This window comes from Anastrepha ludens, chromosome 2, assembly GCF_028408465.1.
Source record: "Anastrepha ludens isolate Willacy chromosome 2, idAnaLude1.1, whole genome shotgun sequence".
NCBI classification, from domain to species: Eukaryota; Metazoa; Arthropoda; class Insecta; order Diptera; family Tephritidae; genus Anastrepha; species Anastrepha ludens.
The window spans coordinates 179,196,457-179,221,573 of NC_071498.1; the positions used below are offsets into that span (position 1 = coordinate 179,196,457).

General features: G+C 35.7%; 1 long non-coding RNA gene across 1 annotated transcript; it reads right to left on the reverse strand.

Moving 5' to 3' along the window:
- LOC128855949 (uncharacterized) lies at positions 1–21,113 on the reverse strand. The gene is made up of 3 exons (XR_008453774.1): positions 20,681–21,113; positions 19,047–19,244; positions 1–18,985 (listed from the first exon to the last, which is right to left on the reverse strand). It is a non-coding gene; the product is annotated as an uncharacterized LOC128855949 (long non-coding RNA).
- Positions 21,114–25,117: the final 4,004 nt, after the last annotated feature.

Below are 25,117 nucleotides of genomic sequence, written 5' to 3' on the forward strand. Positions count from 1 at the left end.
TTTCTTTTTTTTCTTTTTTTTCCTTTTTTCTTTTTTTTCCTTTTTTCCATGTTTTCTCCCCTGTTTTTATTTTTTCTTTCATTTTCGTTTTGGCTTTATTCTATTCTGCTATGTTTTATTAAGTTGTCTTATGTAATGTTCAGTTGTGTTCTGTTGCTTTACTTCATTTTATTTCCATATTCCATTTTTACATGTTTATCAATTCAATTTACTTCCTCAATTTTATATAACTCAGCTATGTGTAATTTAATTTGGTTCAGCCCAGTTTGATTTTAATTTCAACTATAATTTGCTTTATTTCATTTTATTCTCCTAAATTGATATCATTTTTTCGCTCCTCATTGTTAGTCGCTGTTCTGAACCCCTGCAGCTGGCAGCCCTCATCGTCATTCTGGCATCAGAGTGCTCTATCAGATGACACAAAACCAGAAACAGGATATACCGCCGTGAGTATGAAAACAAAAGACTAACGCCTGCCTAACGCCTACCATCTATCACTACCATTGCTATTGTCAACGAATTACCCAAACCCCTTACTTTTCATTCAAACCACTTTTTCAAATCACTTTTTCTTTTGCTACTTTGCTTGTTTTCGATCATCGCACACTTTTCCATGTACTTAAACTCTTAAATTCCCTTTGCTTATTTCAGGAAAAAGCAGAAGTGTGAACATCCTTTTTTGAATAACTTACATATGCATGGATACTTATTCATATGTATGTACATATCTACGTCCACATACAAATATGTAAAAAAAAATCGCAAGCAGAGAAAAGTGTTTTTTGGCGCACAAAGAACTGGTTGGTCTGAGTCTTCGTGAGTTTCTTTGTCTTCACGATTTTTTGCCGACAAGTTGATACGTCGCGTGGGACAGGTTGAATGAATTGTAGTGAGTTCGGTTATTTCTTTGTTGTTCTCCTGTCGTTGAGCAAAAAATCGAGTACGAGTGTTTGTATTTAGAAAGTGTGTATGTTAACGCAGACCCTTATCAAGATTAAATTATAAATTTCCAGTTGCCCAGAAACCTGGGATTATTGAAATCGATTCCCAGACAGAGAATCAATTCTAAACTAAGTCTACATTTGCTAATAATGGTTTCAGACTTTTTAAAGCTTCATGGGAAAGTATTCATAAAAAGTTTGAATACCGGAATGCAATACGATGTATTGCAATAAGCTGGAAGAGTCATCAACACATAAGTCAGAAGCTGTATCCAGCTTTTATTGATCAAGAGAAGTCTGGGAAAAAGAAGGATCACTCAGTTTCAATGGACAATAACCTGTCAATATGTACCATATTGACCCCGCCACGTTTGTATTGGTATTATACCATACCAAGGGTACAAAAGCAAAAGCAACAGTAGACTCAAAGGGTATTCTGTGGTTGTTGATGTTGTAGCAGCATAAATAATCCCCATATATATACTGGGATTGCTGCTGAAGTGACAGTCTTTGGCCGGATATAAATCCGGGTCGTTCCGGTTACGTAGAACCGACTGTCGTGGGAACGACTTGAATATTTGCAATCTGCTTTTTACGACAATGACCCAAAGAGAGGAATGTGATGAACTAGTATATTAAATTGTTTAATTAAATTTTTTCCCCCAAATTTTCTTTTATGGAAAAAACCACATTGAGTAGAATATGTTTCTTCAGATAAATTTCTTATAAAGCATAGTACTAAGTTCGCGTTACACGTGCAATGGCTGTCAAAATCTATACAAATTGTATTGCCGTATGTACCTCACGGCAATGTAGTATGCAATTTAAGCAGTAGAAACACCGCGCACAGTCACCAGGAACATGATGCTAGCAACATTTTTTCACCAAATTTAAATACTCATGTCATATGAGCGAAAACTGACAGATCGTTTACGAGTGAAGCGCCTTTGAATACTCCGAAGACATAGCCTTTTTAAGAAACCCGTCTTCGCAAAGAGTGTAAGTAAATTTTCTTTATATTTTTTGTGTAAATATATATATGTGCATGTGTGTGATAGCTCGTGTAAAACCACTTTATTACAAAAATTGGGCAATTTCTTCTGGGGCGACACTCATAAATTTAGCGTGTCCTCTCCTTTGCCAATCAATGTTGCTAGCAACATTTCACCCCAAATGAAGTGCGTGTTGCTGGCGAAATTTCACAGCTGTGAAGTTAAGGACTAAATATAAATGAGGCCTTGAGGATTAAATATACTTATTTCAAGTGATTGCATTTTTTTCTCAAAAATTTAATACTGCTTGTGTGTTACTATTGGAGAGGCTGCAGTGTAGTTCCAGATTATTTTGGATTGAAACTCAGCACAACATGCGAATCATAAATTTATTCCACTTTCTGCAAACTTGTTAACTTATAAAAACTTATAAGAACTTATAAAAAGCAATCAAGAAATATTTATGAAACATTCAACTAACTTTCACGCTGTACTCAATTCCATTCTATAAATTTTATTGTATTCAAATGTTTGACACTTTCTCTTCTCTAATCAGCCTTGACATATTGGCATTCTCCCAACTATAAAATCAACTGTAACTCACCACTTGTTTCTTCTTCGAAATGGATTAATAATTATTACCATGAAACTTTAAACCTTTAATTTCAATATTTTATAATCACTTTGTTTGTGACAACAGCAACATTTACAGAACTCAATTATTGTCTTAATGATTTAAAATTTCAAAAACAATTTCGATTTACCAAAGTGTCAACTTGCACCAGATATGTCTGACAAACACATACGAGTAACATACAAACTATAAACAGCATAAGCAATTCACAACAAAACTATGTGGAAACAAAAACGGAAAACTAAATCAAAAAAAGGTAGCGTTGAGCATAAATACAGGGTTATTCAATAAGAGAGTTATGTAAACTTTTTAGATATGTAACGCCTTTATGTTGCTGACACTCTAAAGCTATAAAGAGCGGCCAAATTTTGTGGTTGTTAGTACTAACTTCACATGAAATTTCGCCAGCAACATGCATTTTAATAGCCGTGAAAAGTTACTAGCAACACTGATTGTCAACTGAGAAGAAAATAATTGAATTGTCCAAATTAAAAATTGAATAAATGTAAACAAAGAAATGTATGAAAAATTTTGGCAAAAAACGTATTTTTAAACAAATTAACACACATTCATATATATTGACAAAAGAAAAAATATGTAGTATAAAGTAGATTTATGATACCTACACTCTTTGTAAAGACGTTTCGCTTTAAAATGCCAGGTCTGCGGAGTATTCAAACTCAGGCACTTCACTTGCAAACGAACTGACACTTCTTGCTCAAGTTTAAGTGATGCGCATTTGAAATAGGGTGAAAAAATGTTGCTGGCATGTTGCGTGGTGTTTTCACGGTGTGAACTGAGTACTACTCTACCGTGAGGTGCATATGAAATTTCATGCATATTTCACGGCAATGCAATTTGTATGGATTTACACTTATTGATATTCGTTTTCGATATCTGATAATATGAAAATTGCCCTAAGAAATTATTTAGAATACAAGGCAATCACGTTAGATATCATTCAGGAACGAATAATTGCTGCAAATAAAACATGCTCTGGACTAGGAATTGCAAGCTGAGTATATATAACAATAATATTGGGACCCATTGCTACATATGGCTCGGAAATGTGGTTTATGACAACACCCGAAGAAGAACCCGTCCGAGTCTTTGAGAGAAAGATACTCTGGAGGATATATAGCCCCAGACTAAACAAAAGAAGTGATTATATAATACGAACCAACAAAGAGTTACTCTAATTTATGCATGGCGAGGACGGGCATTGTCAAATTCATCATCGAAGAGCAAAAGCTAAGGTTAATTGGACATTTTCTAAGAATGGAAGAAAACTAATAATGCAGCACAAACCTATGACAAAGAGAAATAAAATTCGCCCGCGTAAACGACTAATAAACTACATAGAAGAAGACCTACGAACGCACGAAGCAACCAACTGGAAATATCTAGCAAGAGACAGAGAGACCTGGAGGAATATCGTAGAGAAAGCTAACAAGCCCCCCTCGGCTTGTAACGCCAAATGATGAAGATGATGCTAACTTATGTGAAAAGCTTCATAAATATTCTTCTAAACTAAACTAAAGATCACACGAAGCCCATATTCGACGGACCCGACGGATATCGATGACGCTTTGGGCCCATTCCAATCGACGAGGCTTGTCCGCAGGCAACAATCTTTGCGTCAATTGAATCTTATACGGGAATAAATGCAAATCAATGCGCATAATTTGTTATAAAGTGGTCCGAGCAATGCCCATCTGCTGAGAACGGCGATTTTGGGATGTCCTTGGCGACACCTTGGTCGGTTTTGATTTGGCCTCTTTGGATTAGAAAGAGCATCACCAGTCGAAAACCTTTCGTACAAACGTTTAATGGTGTTCTTAGAAGGCGCACTTTTAACATTATTTAATTTTTTTACGCTGAGTTGACGTTGAGTTTTCACAATTGACTTCTTTTGTTGAATGTAAATTTCAACAATTTAGGAGAGCTCGCGTGGCGTGTACTGTTCCATGGTAAAAATCTGCTTAGATTGACGCTTCCAACGCGGTATGTCATTAAGCGATGTGACATCTCTGTCAAAAGATACAGGGTTGCCAGATGGGTCCGTCGAATATTGGCAACCCTGTACATATAAGCCACTGCATTTATCAGTTATATCGAACCCATTTGGTAAGCAGTCACATCGTTGAAAATTATGTCTCTACGATAGCGGTTCTAGATCAGATCTGGATATACTCTATGGGTAAGGTAATGTAATGGAATACTATTTAGTTTTCATTTAATGGCTAGCGCCTCTGAGAAAACCCTTTATCGCACATAGAAACTGACGTAATATATCTAAGTAAGTAAGTTTCTATGTGTGTATGCATTTGTAGGTATTTAGCAGCACTGACTCCTTTTTTTTTGTCGTTGACTCATATTTAGGTCAGCAGCATCGATTTATTTCAGCAGCAACAGAGCAATAAAACCATGAAAGGCAATAACCACACAAATGGTGCTAACGAAAACAACCACAGTTAGATGAAAACCGACAACAGCAGCGCTACAATTTCAATACTATACTTGTAAGTACCAAAATGCATGCCACTGAGTGCTGCTGGGGTCTGCTTGCTGCTGATTTTTTAGAGACACAACTGATTACAAAAAATAAAAATAAAAATAAAAATAGAAATAAAAATGGAAAAAAGATAAAATTAAAGTTTTTAAGGCGCCTTAATTTTATAGAGCAACTGTGAAGCTTAAAGTTTTCATTGCATTTGGGGGTATAGAAAAAGGAATGTATTACTTTTTTATGAAAAAGGACTTATCATAACTTCTTGGGTCAATGTGCACATTCTTGAACATCGTAAATAAAACGAATAAAAGTAAAACAATAAGCGACAAAGAGCAACAGTAAAGCGCTGGGATTACACACCGAAAACTCAATTCAAAGCAGCCAGACTAGAAATCACCGCATTGGCTTAGCGTAAATTGTCTTGGATTTGGTTGAGTGCAACTGCTGTCTCATCTCGCACAATCCGAAACCAATTTCAACAAAATTTTCCAACAAACCAACGACACCATTAACTGTCAAACAGATCCTAGACAAACACAGACGCAAATACAAACGCATACACAAAATGGCAGTGAATTGTGAATAAAGTAAATTTATGTTTCAATAGTTGTTTTTGTGTTGATTAGATTTGTTCGACTGCGAAGGTTTGTGGCCTTTGTTGTCGTCCTTACGCTGATTGTCAGGCAACAGGAGGTCCATCCTCCCTTCGGATCAAAGAGAGACGATATTTGTTGAATATGTACGTGACTGCCTAGTAATTTTGTTGTTATACACAAAATTTTATACACATATACATACGTACGAGTACAATAGATGATAGCTAAACCACCGCATTGACACACAGACAACTTTTAGAGATTAAGCCAGAGCAGAGAAGCAGCAGCAAGCGCAGAGTGGCACGAAAATATCGAGATTTGCAACAAGTTTGATAAGATTTTGGGGGAAGGACAAAAATCTCCAAGATAAGAAATCAAAAACAATATTTGCTAGCTTATTTGTGTAAACAAACACAAAAACATTTTATGTGGGTTTTGGGTGAAAATTCGAGGAATTTTTGGAAACAAAAAAAAATATTTTCACATGCGCTTTCGTGTTTGATAAAAGGCTTTCAATGCGCTTAAGGGGGTCTTCTGGTCTCGAGGCCCTGAAATGAAGGGTTTTTTTGGGGATTGATTGTGACAAATCCTGTGAATATTTTAAAAAAAAATTTTTTTTATTTTAAAGGTACATGTCTTGGCTTTTAAAAAATGGTTTTGACTTTGAAAAAAATTAACACCCGCGACCTTGAAATGGCGCTGAAGGCGTCCACCTCCAAACGAAACAGGTCTCCATTTTGGTCACGGTTTTTCCACCTGGGTAATCAGAAAGCAAAAATTAGATATGCGTTGTCTTCAGAGTTACCCTGGTTAAGTTTTCCCGTGACAGATTTTTTTTTTTTAAATTTTTTTCAAAAGTTATGCAACAATTTGCAAAAAAAATTTTTTTTTGCTCATTTTTTGAACTTAAAAGGTTATAAAAATGGAATGAAAAAAAATTTCAAAAATCGTACACGGGGAAACTTAGCGGTAAGTTTTCCGAACTTTTAAGACCAAAACCATTGAAATCGGAGTATAACTACTATGAAAAGTGTGACCAAAATGCTTAAAAAACACGATTTTCGGGGAAACGCGTTTAAAGATAAAGTTTATGATAAAACGGCCGGAGGAGGGTACACTTCGGTGCCCAGAAAAATGTGAAAAAATGCGATTTTCAAAAAATCCTTTCTGTGGCGTATTCTCGCATACACATACAACAAAATTATGCAAAAAAAAAAATCGATTTTTTTTTCGCTGGAGACCAGAAGACCCCCTTAACACTTTTCTAAAGCTACGGCGACACGCTCATGCATTTGCTGTCCAGCAGCTCTTACATATGTATGTGTGCGTGTCGGGTGCATGACGCTTGCCCGCGAAAAAATCTAAAATTTTTGATTTTCATCATGCAAAAGCCGACAACAAGTATGTGTGACACGAAACAAGTACGGGTGGCACCCGACACGCACACATATAAGCCGCTGGAGCTGCTGGACAGCAAATGCATGAGCGTGTCGCGATAGCTTAAAGCAGATTATAACTACCGAAAGATAAGAGTATTTTGAAAGCAAACCGCATCTTGCATTTGTTGTAATTGATAAATCTCGGCTGCATGGGACCGCAGTTGTAATCTAGGAAAATATGGTCGGTTGATAAGAAAAAAACAGTTTCAAATTCGGTTTGTCACATTGGAAATATGTATGTAACGACCCTTGTAGTTTGAAAAGTCGGTGCAAAAATAAAAACTAATTAATTGTTTGCGGCAAAGCTTTTTTATTTTTCACCAGTCTCCTTTTAGGCTTATACAGGGTTGCCCATATTCCCCGGACCAATCTGGAAACCCTGTATCTTTTGATAGAGACGTCAGATCGCCTAATGACGTGCCGCGTCGGAAGCGTCAGCCCAGGCAGATTTTTACCATGGAACAGTACACGCCACACAAGCGCTCTCAAATTGTTGAAATTTACATTCAACAAAAGAAGTCAATTGAGAAAACTCAACGTGCGTATAAAAAATTAAATATTGTGAAAAGTGGGCCTTCTAAGAACACCATTAAACCTTTGTACGAAAGGTTTTCGACTGGCCAGTGTTGAGACGTTGCCAAGGACATCCCAAAATCGCCGTTCTTAGCAGTTGGGCATTGCTCGGACCACTTTACAACGAATTATCCGCATTGATTTGCATTTATTCCCGTATAAGATTCAATTGACGCAAAGATTGGTGCCTGCGGACAAGCCTCGTCGATTGGAATGGGCCAAAAGAGTCATCGAAATCCGTCGGGTCCGTCGAATATGGGCAACCCTGTACACTTCGTCCAACGCTATTCCATTTTGTTCATTCCTCCCGAATATTTGGATTTGTCCAAATCTGAAAAATAGCCATTCGTTTCTGCAATCGCTTCCCCGTTTGAACAAAATTCTATTCCCGCCAGCCAATTCTTCAAATTCTTCAAAGGTTTTTTAACATATTTCAAAACGAATTTCATAGATTTGTTGAAAACTAGAAGGTTAAAACTAGCTCGTTTTGTAATGGGACATTTTTGATACTGGTGCAATAATGAGGTCGAAGGCACCCACTTTGAGAGGTAATCGTGAACTGCAGCAACAACAACAAAAAGAAGAAAGACAACTGACATAATACCAACATAAACGCAATACCAACAACAAGAGACACTACCACCATTACCAACAACAACAACCACAGACAAAAAATAGCAACAGGGATAACACCTCCACCAACAAGAACAAATAACGACCAAAACAACAACAACAATCATGACTTCGTTCCCACGGCAGTCGGTTCCACGTTGCCGGAGCGACCCGGATTTATATGCGGTCAAGGACTGTCACTCTAGCAGCACTCCACGTACATATGTAGGTACATGGGCAATGTTTATGCTACTAAAACAACAACAATTATAAGCTCAAATGTCCAACGAGCTCCTCTTGCTATTTATGATGTGCCTCTTATTGTTGTTCCACGAATGAAAAGACCTACACTTTTATACTGCCTCCATACAGCAGATAGTTTTTATGGGGGACCTTTTTCGTGGCAGATATACACCCAGAGGTTTGCCACTGCCCGCAGAGGTGCGACCGCTATTAATTTTTTAACATCTTGTGTTACATGCCCGGAGATTCGAACCTTGGCACTACCGAATAGTAGACACGCACCAATCTATTCGACTAAAGCGATCGCTCTATGTAGACATAAGCCCTTAAAAAATCCCTAAGCACTTCTAAAAACAACGGAGCCAGACTTAGTGGCAGGATACGTCAACAATTCGTTGGATAGATGGCGACAGACGAGGCCATTAATGAATTTCTTTTCGAAAAATAATAGAAATTTGATCTTTCTAACAAAGCAAAGCAAAGGAAAAGCTCAATCCTTTTATTTTGATTTTAAAAATGAATGTTGCATTTCGTCCACTCTCTAACCATTTGCTAGTTTTCTGCGGTTTCTTATGCGCTTCTCTTCGTTATTATTTTGTTCTCGTTTATAAGTTTATACCATTGTGCCATTTTTTGGCGTTGTAACCATTTATTTTAAGAAAAATGTTTATTATTTTTATCTTAAAGACCCACTTGGGTTTAAATTATTTTATTTACGCAGCAAATATCCCTCGCCAAGTGTTCCAAAGGCAAACGAAAATTGTATATTCCGTTTTAGATTTACGATTTTCAGCCATAAGCGAAAAATTAACCCATTATAAACTCGCTGCCCCACCAACCGCAAGCAATCAGAAAACTGTGAGTGAAGCGTGTGTGCAAAAATGAGTGCTTGGTTGTGTATGTGTGTGTGTACGTAATACAAATCTAATTGCCAAGTAAACAAAAACAACGAGAGTGGAGAGCATGTGATTATAGCAAACAATTTAATCAGCAAATCATCTTGAAAATTTGTAAAGATTAAACTGCTTCAGAAAAATGAGTGAAAATCATGCCACGCACACTTATTCACAATAATTGGACTGACAACAGCAACAGCTATGTATGGGGAGATGAAAATGATTGCAGTGCAGCAACAGCACTGAGGAAAGCAGACAGACAACTCCCCAAAAGCTCCCCGAATCGGGCTGACGGTCCACTGCGACTAGGTGTGTTGCTGCTTCGCACCGGTCGCGTCTCTTCCATCTAAGTTTCGTGCTAGACTCAATTATCAATCAACATGCCACAAATGAGACGCAACCAACGAGCGCTTGTGCAGCAGAGCTGAGATTAAATGCGCGACCGCTTGAATATTCGTTCAAAATTAATGCCGACCATGCCCGAGATTTGATTAACCGCAGGTCATTGCCGCCACAACAATTGCCTTCGTTTTAACTGTTGCTGTGGTGCTTCTTTTTGTTGCCTTTGCGCCGCCAATAGCGGTGGCGGCGATGGCGACTGCATCACCACCTAAGCAGGCAGTGAGCGCGCAGGTCAATGGTCGGCCAGAGCAAATAACATTTGGTCGGTTACTCGGGCAATAAATGATGCGAGTTAACCACTTTGCAGCGAAGTGTGAAGTAAAAAAAATGTCGAAATGAAAAAAGACACCAAAGAGGACACCAAACAGACGGAGTAGTTTGTTATTTTCACAGGCAGATGTCAAGAGCTGTTATGTACTACATGGCTTAGTGAAAAAAACATTAGACTTTTGACGCAATGTTGACTTTTGATGCAACAAGGAAATGCGAGAGCGAGAAATTTTCGAAGGAATTATGTAAAAAGAGGTGGGATTCCCAAAGGTAGTATTACACAAGAGTTTACTGTACACACCAAGGTTGTAAGGCTTTTAGAAAGTAGTGGTTTTTGCGGAAGTTTTACTTAAACATTTTTTATATAATCCGTGTAGATATTTTGCGACAAGTTTTCCTGTAGATTAAAGTGTATAGTAGTGAGTGTAAAATCTATAAAAATGCTGAAAGTAGGTGCGATATTGTTTTTTGAGATTGAGAAGACATTTTGTTGTTGTTGTTGTAGCAGCATAAACATTCGCCATACATGTACGGGGAATGCTGCTCGACTAACAGTCCTTAGCCGGATATAAATCCGGGTCGCTCCTATAACGTGCAATCGACTCCTGTGGGAACATTAATATAAAAACAACATAAAAACAAAAAAAAACATATGGCAATAATGCGAGAGAATCCATCGCTGCACTTTTGAAAATAATGCTCGATATATATTTTTTTTTATGTGGAAGAAAGTACCCAACACCATCGGCAAAAAACTTGCCAAAAATAAACGAGATTTTTGAGCCACTTCAAGGTGACATTTTTATTGACTAAGATTCAATGGGCTATAATCTTGCATACTCGAAATTTTCCGACAAATTCTAATAAAAAAAAATGAAATTTTAATTTTTCAATTTTCGAGATATTCGGTTTTTTCGATTATTTAAGAAATAGTTTCTTTTGCGTATGCCCACTTTTGGTCAGGCCAGTCTATTATTGTGACAAACTCGGTACACCTTGTGAAGAACTGATTACATCGTCCCAACGGTGACTTTCCAAAGGAATTTCGTCACTCTCTTTCTGTCTATGGAAATTTGATATTCGAGTTCAGCGTAATCTATCCCACTATCTATCCTTTTACCCTGTATAGGAGCGAAGCCATCGTTGGTGACCTTTATAACTCGACACGATGATTTGCCTAACCTCTTATTTTCATACTTCTTACTTTATAAAAAAGAGATAAACGACATATTTGAGTTGAAATTGGGTGTCAGTATTGGCAAAATCATATTTTTCGAGATTGTGGTCCTATGTTATTAATATTTATTAATATCTTATTGACAAGTTCCGACAATTTATTTTTATCTTAGTTCACTTCAATATTATTTTTTACAAAAATATAGTTCATTCTGCTACAAAAACCATGTACAGGTAGAGTTGGGTTTCGGGAATTTCCCGACGGGAATTCTCGAGAAATTCTCGATATTTTTCCATCCCGAATCTCGAGAATTGAAATTTTTAGCATTTCGGGAAATCCCGAATCTCGAGAATGTTTCAAGATTTCTCGAGAAATCCATTTTTTTTTTAATTTTTGTTGTCAAATATTAAGAGAAAAAACAGTTCTTTCAAAAGTAAAAGAATACACATACATATGATTAATACCTGGAAACACCAAACTGTAACGGCCATTATGTTACAAGGAACATACTGTTTCGCAGAATCACATACAATTCACACCATAGTTTCAATTGCTATGCGAAAAGCCACAACAGTATAACTGTTCCATTTGTTTGTTTTTTTTTTGTTTTAGGGTGACTACAGAGTAAATGCTAGATGCGTTGCTATGCTATGTCGAGGGAAAGCACTGTAACATCAAGCTAATGAAGTTTAGTTGTATGTGTTTCTTATATGTAGCAGCAGTTAAGCAATTAGGAATGCTTTGAAAATAGTTAAGCACTTTCAATTTGTTCGCAGACTGCACAGACGACGTTTGTAAATTTATTTTTTGTAGTGAGCGGGTGCATTTCATTTTGTGGTACCTGATTAAGTATAAATTATACACCGTATAATAAAATATTTTGTGGTCCAAATATTACTTATTTTTAAGTTTTGAATCGACGTATCGTTGACTGTGAGTACCGGTTAGTTACTTCCTTTAAAAAACAAAATTTAAAACAAATTTTGAATTTTTAGCATTAAAAATCATGAGTTCAGAATACGAATACGACCAAGTGTGGCAGCTTTTCAAGCGATTTGACGACGAAGCAACATGTTTGAAATGCAATAAAATCATTAAATGCAAGTCATCGTCAACATCTGGACTTCACCGTCACATGGAGAGGATACACAACATGAAGCGAAGGGAACATGAGGCTCCAAAAGAACAGCCACCAGCCAAGAAGACCCGAACTCTTCACAACTTTTTCAATACTTCTTCCTCGCCTGAATCGCTTGAACAAATTGTTGCAAAATTGGCAGCAAAAAATGGAGTTCCAATAAACGCGATAACAAAAACTGAGTTCATTCGTAATAGTATCAGCCGCTTAGGATTTCATCTTCCAAAGTGTCACAAAGCTGTTCTGGGTTTGGTTATGAAGTACTGCACAAAAATAAAAAGCGATTTGAAGATCAAAATTGAAAATTTTAAATCTGTACAGCGTAAGTTCAGCTTGAGCATCGACGAGTGGACAAGCGTGCGAAACCGACGTTACATGAACATCCATATATATTATGACGATGGACAATCTGACAACCTTGGCCTGGTTCGCATTCAGGAATCATGTCCCGCTGAAAAAGTATATGAGCTCGTAAATGCAAAGCTTTCAGCTGGCAACCAACAACGTCGATGAAGAAGATATGGCGAAACAGCTTGAAAAATACGTTCAGCAATGCTCAAAACCGAAAGCAGACATTGCGCAACATGCGGCGAACCAGATGTTTTCGTCGCTTAGAAACGAGCTAAAACTATATGAAAAAACTGGAGAGAAAACACAAAATGTTGAAAGACTGATCGGGGCTTTTAACACTGTTAAGCCAACATCGACTCAAAATGAGAGGAATTTTTCTACAGCGGGTCCAAAAAGCGTACGCGATTGTCAGACGAAGCCATTAACAGTCTGTGTTTTTTAAAACACCATTTGGGAAATAATGTTTACAATCACTTTTTCCCCCTATTTTAATAAGTATTATCTTGAATTATTTTTGTTTTGAATTTTTTTGTAATTATTTTTGTTTCACTTTTTTGTTTGCAATAATTGAAATAGTAATATTTTCAAATATTTTTTTATGTAGTTTATACTTTAATAAAAATAAATAAAAATAATATTTTATGAAATTCATTGCTCTTACACTGGTTTTAGATTTTTTTTTTAATTTTTTGGAATTTTTCCCGAATTTTCGAGAATTCTCGAGAAATCTCAAAAATTATTTTCGGGAAATCCCGCATCTCGAGAATTGAAATTTTCGTTATTTCGGGAAATCCCGATTCTCGAGATTGGGATTTTCTCGGGAAATACCCAACTCTATGTACAGGTATATCCAGGTTTCAAACTTTATGCAAATATTTATTTATTTTATTTTAAGCATAATTTTTAGAACCATTCCGAGTAAGCATTTTTATAGCCCGTTAAATTCTGGTACAATAAATTACAAGTTTGAAGTGGCTCAAAAACCGCATTGATTTTTAACATTTTTTTTATTTGTCCATTTTCATTTTTTTGTCCATCCAACACCAAAGAAGTTATCTGTGCATAAATTACTTTAATTGTTATTGTTATGATTATTATCGGTATTAGTTTCTTTTATGATCTCGCCTAGACTTTTATAAAATAAATTAAAGGAAACCGTTGGCGATTAAAATGGTAAATGCTGCGTATCGAATTATCGTTTAAGGCAATATGAAATCTCAGTATGAACGCAAAGAAAAATATTAATGCAACAACAACTGCAATAAAATAACATGCCTCGGACGAGGTAGTCGTTAAATTCATTATTTCATTGCTTTTACGCAGGCAGTCAGCAGTGGCAGAGGTCAGATTTATATACAGTCTGTGGCCACTGTATTATGATCGATGCATTTTTAACGTGTTTGCAAAATATAAGAAAAAAAACATTATTTTGAACTTTCGGTAATAATGCAAGGTAAAAATTGATTCATTTTTTTTTTTGAGATTTTTCAGAAATTCGAAAACAACAAGTGAGACATGCAGAAGTGAGGCGTATCATGTGAAATAATTCTGAAGGAAATGAAGGATTCTGGGCACAAAATATTGCAGGTTTTATGGTAGTCCAACAAGAGTCAAAATAAACTGGAAAAATGCCCAGGGCAAACAACAGAAACTAACAGTTCCCACAAGGACTGTCACCTCAGCAGTATTCCCCGTATATGTATGGGGCATTTTTATACTGCTACAACAATAACAACAATCAGACATATCGTTCCCACGACAGTCAGTTCTGCATTACTGGAACGACCCGGATTTATATTCGGACCGCCACAGCAGCAACGTTCTTATAAAAATCTATGGATATAAGTATAAGTTGCAACAACAATAGGTTGGGAAAATCTCGTTATGAGGCTTTATTTGCATGATCTTGCTCGTGCAACTTCTATCTGGTTCTTATGGTAATAACTGGATTAAAACGGGAAAGATTTGAATCCGTTCGAACAATGAAATATTGGCATGGAGTGTTCGAAAGGTTAAAAGAGGGATGTATATCAAACCGCACCGAAAAAAGGGTTCGTCATACTGATTCTGACGTATTTTTGAAAAGTAATTTCGAAAAAAAATTTTTTGGTTAAACGTAGAGGTCGCTTTTTCACATTTTTCGTTATATCCGAAGCCTATAAACGGATCATAGTGTACGATATATTGAGGTGATCGAATATATAGAGGTGATGATGATATTGGAGTGGTACGTTACGGTGGTAGGAACTGGGACTTAATGGGAACGGAGTTATGAATGCCAATGCATTTTCGAACAAACAAAAAATTGGCTCTCGAGGTGACCGATATATCATACGAAGCATCGACAATCATACGAAGCATGTACAATTTTGTTTCTGAATAACTGTTTTACTACATAAAAACCGAGTTTGAGTGATGGAAATCTTTATTTTAACCTTTACGCGCTCCATTGCCTGTCGTTAATTTACTGCAGCAGTGTAGTTGAAATATGGTTTACGTATGTACGAAATTTATAAATATTTTTGTAGGGTGATTAATTTTGCGTTATAGTCTGTACCATACAAACAAGTCAATGTTCCTTTTTCAAGTTTTAGCACAACTTCTAGTTTAATTTTTATCAAAAGCTGAAATTCGAGTTCTTCAGTTTATAGCATCGTTCATAATTCAATAGCCAGCGACTGTAAGCATTGCCTTACCTGATTTTCTACCCATGCCACTGAATGAATGAATGAATGAATAGCGCGCGGCGAAAGATGCGTTGCTCACAGCCAACAAGAAGTGCAGACAGGCAACCACAGTTGTTGCACTGAGAACCTGGTAGTTAGAAGCAACAATTCCCGAATGAAATGAAAGCAAACTGACGGCCAGGCAGCATATGTGGATATGTGTGCATAAGTGTGTGCTTGTGCACGAAGAAGCAACAAAAACGAAATTAGTGTTTTGGGATAACAAAAACAAAAAAGAAAAAACAAAAAAGAAAAAACAAAAAACAAAAAATGAGATACATTTTCGAGGAAAATAAACTGAAACTCAACACAACTCAGGAATTAGCTTTTGAGGCAGGTTGAGGTTGAGGAGGAATAAAGCAAAACACAACAACACCAACCGCAGTAAGAACTCCGAAAATTGTACAGCAACAGCAGCTGCAACAAAGCAAAACAAGAACAACCGCATATATGCAATATAAATCTCAAGGATTGTACAAAAACAGAAACAAAGCAAGAGAAATATAAACAACAACACCAACGCCGACATCAGCTATTTATATTCCACCTTTTGGGGCATCACTTGGACACTCATTTTATCGTCACTTTAGCGTTCACAGCTGCAACTCGCTTGGATTGCCGCCGAAGCAATCGCATCCAAAAATGTATAAAATTTTATCTAAAAACAAAGCGTACGCGTTGATGTACAAAAATATGTTAGCACACGCATACAAATGTGCGCACTTACATACATATGAACACACTCGCATACTAGACATTTTCGAGTTCTCGCACAGAATTGCATTTTAGATTGAGTTGGATTGGATTGCAATTGTGGCAGAGCAGCGCATGCGTTAATTTTTCCGCAGACGCATCGCATGAAAAGCAGATTTATTTTGGATGTTGGAAGAGATGCGGTGGTGTTAGCGTTCTAATGGCGGCGCGATGCTGCTGCCTTCACTTGTGCCAATGCACGGGAATCGTATTTTTAAGGGGTTGGGTGGGTGAGTTGGTGTACGAAAAGTAGAAAGTAGGAGCAAGGAAATTGGCGGTGGGCATTTTTGTAATACAATATCAAAGAAAAAAAAGCTCTGTTGAAGTAAAATTGCCGAGTAAGAGCACTCAAATTAGAAACACATAATTTATGATATCAATTTCGTGATATTTTTTCTACGACGAATGAAAACGAACGGGAAATATTTGTGGGGAAAATATTAAAGCTTATGTCGAGGAAAATTATCTAGTTTTTAGCACCTTGACGCTCGGGTTTTTCACAAATATGCATGTTACCAAAAAACAGCAGGTTTTTTTATTTTGTTTTTATAAGTTTATGTATATTGTTTAAAAATATTAAGAACAAATGACAAGTTGCGATTGGCAAGCACGATTCGTTCATGTGTCATATGTAAGACAAACATGTCGAAACATGTTAGCAGCACTCGGCCTGGTGGGTAAGAGTATGTTCACCGCAAGCGCGAGCGCGATTCGTTTAAAACGGTTATCGGTTAAGCGATTAAGAAAATTATCAAAATATGTGAACGTAAATTTATGAATTTACAATGGTTATTGTTTAAAAAATTTTTTTTAAATTTTGTATAGCTTTTCAGAACACAAAAAATATAATATACATAGGTACATTAAATTAAAATTAATACATTTCTTTTTTCAGGAGTTTCATTCAAAACACAGGTAGGTATTTGTTTAAAAAACAAAGATTTCATATCAAAGGCGTCAAACAAAGTTTGTAGTAGCTTAAACTGAACAAAAAATGGATAAAACCGAAGCTTATCAGTTAGTATTCCCTAATTCGGACTGAATTTGCCAATTTCTTGGCGAGATATCAACGTACTGATGATCTCCGAACAGATCCCGAAGTTTTTTTTTTGAAGCGCCCTATCGGCTTTAAATTCGAGGACTGTGATGGCCAATTGAGCTATTCGATGTAGTTGGTTTTCTGCAAAAAATTGAGTTGCATGGTGAGATGAGCGCTTGGGATCTTTATCTTGATCGAATATAAACGGCGCGAAATTCTTTTTTTTCCACGTGAGAAAGTGCACTCATGCAACCAATGCTTTTCACCACGTTCCCACAAAAGTCGTTTCTACATTACCGCAATGACCGAGATCTATATATCAGTTCAAAGGCTGTCACTCCAGTAGCATTCCCCGTACACGTATTGAGAACGAATATGCTGATGCAACAACAACAACCAAGGATTGTTTTCGCGCAAATAAAATTGAAGTTATGGAATGGCAAGCTCATTGCCCCGACCTAAAACCTATAGAAAATCTGTGGGGGGACTTAAAAAGAGCTGTACACAAAGCCAAACCGAGTAAAAATCAACAACAAAAAAAATTAGGAAAATTGTTAAAGATGCGTGACTGAAGATTCCGAAGCAGCGATTTGAGCAATTGGTAGATTCAATGAATTGCTATTTTTTTGTTATACAAATTTTTGTTTTTCGTTATAGAATTTATTTAAACATGTGTTTAGTTAAACAATGGAATAATTATTCAAAACAATTATGAAAGTTTTCTAATCGCATCGTAGATTACAAATTTTGTAAGAAAAACCTAATCTTTTTTGGTACTGCTATTTTCGTGTTCGCAACTGTATGTTTGTGCATACATATATGAACGCATTTTGGAATACATATTTCTCTTTAACAACCATAGCACTACAAACAACCACTTGAATTACATTGAATAGTAACTAAGAAAATATAAGCGAAAGTTTAATATTTACTTTTTAGTGAGATCATCAAAAACACTACCAGGTGTTGAAAGAATATTAGTAGCTGAGTTGTCTTAAACAAAAAAGCCCGTGTTCTGAACACGTGCCGCACTGCGCTCATGTCAGGTAGCCCCTATGCCTGTTGGACTTACTCGTATTCGTAAAGAAACAAAAAACATTTTTTTTTAATGTATTTCGCTGACAAATAAGCAGTCGCAATTCACAGATATATTTATAGTAAGAATTCAAATTCGTACGCTTTTTTGTTCAGTAAATAAAAATTGAAAGACGCAGTTTCTCAAATCGCTCATAGACCTCAGCTGTTACACAATCGGACAATGGCACGAATGACAAGAAGCAGAATCAGACACTCGAATTGCTTTATTGCACACAGTACTCCATCACAAGGCTGATAAGGGACAGGATTGCTTTATAAATTTGTGCGCAATGGCAATCCAATTGGTTTTTGCATCTATGATAATTTACTATGTGCATGCATACATATTTACATATGTACACATTTATGATGTGACTGAACCGAACTGCAATTTGTTTAATCGCATTGACACGTAATTCGATAAAAATCAATTTGGCGCACTTAGCAAGTGGTTATCCACACACATCCACACATCTTTATAAGCGCCGAGAATAGACTGAGGTTTATGGCGTGCTTTAAACATGGTTTTGTTTTTGTCGTATTTCAAATAATGACTTGTGACAATTTGCTTTAATATGATTGATTGGGGCACCACTTTTAGCTCGGTATTAACTCTACAATTTGCATTGGAAATTAATTAGATATTAAAAAATATTCTTTCAAAGTAAGACTTACCGTTTCACCATTTTGTTGGTCACTCCAGAATTGTTTTCCTGTAGAGATCCAATATCGTCGGATTTATTATAATCCAGCTTTGAAAAAATTTTTATGCGCCGGAAATTAATTTTGAATTATTTTTCGTTTTTTGTATATGCACGGAATTGCTTCAATAAATTCTGTAAGCAGTGAACGGACGGGAATGTGCAACAAAGACTATAAAAATTTGCAATAAAAATATACAAAAGAAATCATCAATCTGAGTAAAAAAAATTGATAAATTTAAGTTTGAAAAATTTGAATTAAAATTAAAGAATTGTCAACCGTCTAATTGAGCTTGAATTTTCGTTTATTGGATAGACAAGTATAGATACTATAAAGGCGAAATAAACCGATTTGTACGATTTAAGGCAAAGAGCTGGCATTCCAGCAGCATCACTCAATTTTATATGGATTATATTTTATATTTTTTACTTTATAAAAAAAAACGACAAAACAGTGCATTAACACGGTGCAATAAGCACATAAGTGGAGGGAAAAATTTGAATTCAGTTGTTTTTTTTTTGTTTTTAATTTTATTTTATTTAATTATTTATTTTTGTTTTTCCTTTTTTTGGAATTAAATTTAATTGTTTTTTTTTTTTATTCTTTTTTAGCTTTCCTGATTTTTATTAATGGATTGGTGGTAGGTTGGTGATGGTTGAAGAACTCAATGATGATAGAAATCTTTTCACCATGTTCAAGAACTAGTTGTTGTTGTTTTTTTTTTTGTTGTGGCAGCGTAAACATTTCCCAAGCATGTTTTGAGAATTCTACTGGACTGACAGTCTTTTATCGGACATAAATGCGGGTCGTGCCAGCAACGTAGAACCCAAAAATAGTAGACAACCAACTCTCGTGGGAACGTTGAAGAATTTATCACCCAATTCGCTTTAAGTACATGCAAGTCAATATATTTTACTAGGTAGCCAATATAGTTCACGCATTTTACATACTTCAATTTGTATATTTTTGTACAATTTTTAAAAGAAAATCTCACATTAGCTTATTTGTTCATGTCACTCTCAGATATTTTGCTGCCGCCTAAACTACCACTTTATTGCCGCTACCTCCACCGCTACCAGCAACAATACAAATACAAACATCAATGCCCTCTTTCCATTCTGTTCTTCCAATCCACCACCACACCACACCTTCGCCGACGCCAACAATTGCGGGAGGCAGCCCCCATAGCAGACGAAAATGTTCCAATGGCGCTTGTGTTTTTCTTCTCCTTTGGCTGTTCTTCAATACAACCCCCCACTCCAAAACAGTTTTATTATGCTTATATACAATTTTCTGCTGATATGTTTGTTTGCATTGCATTGCCTTGTTCTATGCTTCGGTTTCGTTGTGCTTTCTTAGTGCTACGCCTGCATTTTTCTTTTACATTAAATTTAATTAGCACTTTTAAACCTTAATACACCGAATCTTTCTTCTACTTAATACGATCGAGTCTCCGGTGTAGATTCTTTGATTATCTTAAAATTTCCAAACAATTTAATTTCCATAAAAGTTTTATAATTTCAATGCCAACCGGAAGAAAATCGTTATTAAATTGCACCAAACCTTTCATTTCTCAACTCAACAATAAAATATCATGAATAACTCACAAAAAATGCAATAAGAATGCAAATGCACTTTTTTCTTTCAGCTTCTAATTTGCTGCTTCACACTTTTTATTTGATTCGCTTTTTTTTATTTTATTTTCACTTCATCTCCAATTGGTTTGCACTACGTTTTAAACCCTCTTTCTTGCAGTTAGCTTCGATTTTTTCTGCGTCTTTAATTCTTTCGTCAGGAACACTTTGAATTCGAATTGCAATCCTTATGCCTGCTCCACCCATGCAGCGCGTAATCCACATGCGTCGTTTGTTTGAATTTATAATAAACTTTACAAAAAATTGGCTTTTTAATTGAAAATATCTTCAACTATTTGTTTATTTTTTATTATTTCTCGACAAGCGTAATTTATAGAAATACACGTTAATTTCTCTCCGAAGAAAATTAATGACTGAACGCTAACTTCACCACATAACTTTATTGTTGTTGCAATAAACTGTCAAATTCCAAATTCGATTTGTTTTACCACACGTCTTGTATATTTTTCGTTGACAGTTCAGAGCAATGGCAGTGTTCATTGGGACTGGCGCGCAGGGTTGCATTAAAAATGAAATATTTTAATAATTCTTTTTCTTTGAGAGAAAGGTTGCTGCGGAGATATTTAGAGGAAAGAAAGTGAATTTATCTGTACTGTTTTCATTAAAAAAAAAAGTCGAGGTATTTTAACCATTCCGCTAACACAATCTGGTTGAAAAATTATTAATATATCCAATATTAACTCACACTATAATTCTAATAAGTTCCAATTGGTTTTTGATTGGTTAAATATTCTTGGCTTATCAGGCCCCGATTTCCATGTATTCTCTTTATACATTCCTTTTATATAATTAAATGAATCATTGCAAGAAATCCAGCTATGCTATGTCTTTTTTCGACTTTCATAATAGGTTAACTGTGTTACATTTCTCTCTATCACTTAATTTGGCCTACTTGAAGAATATGTGTAATCAATTTATATTTCAGGCGCACGCTTACAATTACACATATTGCGTGGACATACTTAATATCTCGGCACTCATTTATTCTTTTTATAACAACAGTTAAACTTGATTGAATGCGATGGTAATATTTTAAGGGTGAGCATTGCCATGTTATGTTATAGTTATTTTGAAAATATCGTCAAGTAAGCTAGTACGTTGTGCCCGCAGACTTTATTGGTTGAAGGCATTGTTTGATTTATACGACGAAGAGGAAAAAAGGACGCTGAGATTCTCAAAGAAAGCAAAAGCAAATGCAAATGTCAAACCTGTAAAATAGCAGCTTATTACTTCAGAGATTTTGGCAATATATGACTTAGATTAAATTACATGTATTAGACGTTTGCACTTCGTCTTTATAGTATTTTGTTCCCTCCATTCAACACAGTAACTAATTCATACCCAGTTGCTTTAATAAACTTTAGATGGGAGCTGTGATGTACTGAGCGTATGTGCCTTTCTTCTGGCCGCAAATGGTCGAGATGTATTTTAAAATATTGCATTATATGAATTGCCAACTTCATTCCATTTCCTACCTCGATTGGCAATTTCACTGAAATTGACCAATGAAAGTCACTAAAATATTGTGTCGAGGCGCTAAGTTAAGAATGATAGAGTAGAAGATTCTCCCATGTGGCGTAACGCCAATGCAGAAAATAAACAAACAAACAGAAAAAGGGGTTAGCGAAAGTGAGTTAAAAACCAAGAATATCTGCACGTGCATACTGACGTCACTTAATAGTCAAATGGGCTCAAAATAAAGTACTGGTTTTTTACATCGTGTACGTGACGTTCAGGTGAAAACTTATCCATTACATTTCATTAAAAATTTACCTCTAGAAGATGCATTTGTCGGAACGTTGTTTTCACTCATTATTCTTTTTATTAGTTTCATGCAAGCATGTTCTCATAGGTTCTAGTCTAGTGCTAGGTGCAATCTCAACTGCCCGACCGCCTGACGGACTTAAGAAACGGAGCCTGTATAATTTCATCATCTCATTATTCTATTGCCCTCTTCGTTTCACTTATGTGTTCCGCGCCTTACGACCAGACCTTACTCGACATCAGAGTCCATCTCTTTTCGTATGTCGTCGTGCACAAAGTTATACATGCAGATATATGGCGCCACCGAAAAATATACACAGACGTACAATGGACGTACTTAGCTCTTATTTAGCTGGAATTGGTACAATGGGTAAATAAGCCTATTCTGCGACATATTTATCTCCATTAGTCTGTATAGCAACTCTGTATCGGTAGGGTTGCTCACAATTTTATTAACATTTTTTGTTTTTTACATGTGTCAAAAGTTTCAATGATTAAACGTTAGATGGCGCGTTCATTTTCCCCCCACCTATGTTTAATTTCCGTTCGTTCAATTTCGGCTGTTTGTTTACATGAGGAAATGAAAATCAAAGGTAGGAGATGTTCGATAAATGAATATTATTGCAGTTCAGTTTGTTTATAAAAGCAAATGATTTATTATAAACACTTGAATTCATATACACACAAACGTGCACACATATGCACATCCATCCATACACACATATTTGGTATTTATTCACTTTTGTATGCACATACAAATTTCTCATCACGCTTAATTCGAGGAAGCTTTGCTTACTCAATTCTGTAAACATTTCTAGCATAAATACAATTTTACATTTTTAAGGTAGTGCAAAAAGTGCAATTGAATCAAGCATATGGACATGCATGACATGCAGATGTACATACAATCATATTTTCTTTGGAAAAATTATTTAACAATAAATAAGTACGTATAAACACATGCAGTGAACGAATTGCGGTTCAGGTACAAAGGGATTTATATAAAATTCTTTCAGCGCTAAAAAATATTAATAAACAAACAAAATCAATGAAAACAAAATAAATTCAGATCACAATGGAAAGAAACTGAACACATTTGGTTACATGGAAATAAAAAAAGAAAAACTATACATGATTTGATTTTTACTTGTCAATTATTTTCAGCAAATTATTCTAAAGCTCTTTTGTGCTGCCCCATTAAACCGCTCTTTCGTACTCTTAAATACATTCCGTCTCACCTAATTGAGTTCAAATATTCTTCTGTGGTTTTTGTGTCAAATTTCTCTTCAGAGTCGTCAATTGTCAATAGTTTAATTATGTTTTAAGTCTTATTGTGATAGAATATTCTAAGTTTTTTATAGTATCGAGCGGTATATTTTCCCATACTTGGACGAAAATTCGACTTATAACAATTCTCACTGTAGGATTTGTGCAATTTCAATTGAATTATACAATGTAACTATAGACCTCTTCTATTCGCTATTTCCCCGCTCTCTATCTCTATGCTCGATTAACTTAACAAAAAATTTGCATGCGAAAGCAACAACAAAGTTATCGAGTAAGATTCGCCGCTAGCGAGTATGGCTTTAGCTCATTAGGCCGCACTGCCTTACCAACACTTGTAATTTAAGGCAGCTCTCTTCCCGCGTTGCCGACATATGTTGATTTGTACCAGTTGCTTTATCTATTCACCACTTGCTAACTCTTGTCGAAAAGAAGAGGGCTCATACATATCTATCTATCTTTTCCAATACCTACCACTTTTCACCATAACTACGGTATTTCTAATTTATGCATTTATGCTAAGTTTCAGTTGCCCACATTGATTGATTTTAGAGATATAGTGGTTTTCACATTTTGGTCTATATGACCCTACATATTATAAGGGGTTACTGCACTAAAGAAAGTATTTTCTTCAAATCGGTGCATGTTTTATTGAAATCGTTCGAACGGTTTGCTTAAAAAAGGGGTTTATATGTATGTAAAAATGAACAATAAGTAATTGTCAAATTTGTAGTTTATAGTATTTGTATTTAGGTAAAAATGAAGAATCAGTAATTATAAAATTTATAGTTTACAGTATTTGTATTTATGTCAAAATGAACGCCTTCGCTTTACGGCTGCTTCACAACTACTGCCTACTCGCTTGTTCACTCCTGTGACTTCTGCTCCTTGTCGCAGGGTTGCCATTTGTCACATGTATGTATATTTTAGTATAGCATTGATATCCAGAAGAGTCACGAAATTTTTACTATTTACCTGACGCTCACGTAACTTGGTCTATTCTGCAGAAATATTAAGCAAATTGCAAGGAGTAAGTGAGAAATGTGATCAAAAATGTTCATAACTCTTTCTCGGTTAGCTAACGAATAATTACTGATAATGGCAATTAATGCCTTCGGCTCTAGACGCATTTTATGGTTCTTTTACGAATCTGTAATATCAGGTCAGTCCATAAGTTGGTGAGTTTTTAAAGGTGGCTTTAAAATTAATAAGAAAGATGTTTAAAGTATTTATTAATCAATAATATATTTTCCTTCATTATTTAAAATGTCTTCCCAACATTTAGACAAATTTTTTATTCCCTGCTCAAAAAATTGCTTGTCCTTGGAGCCAGAATAGGCT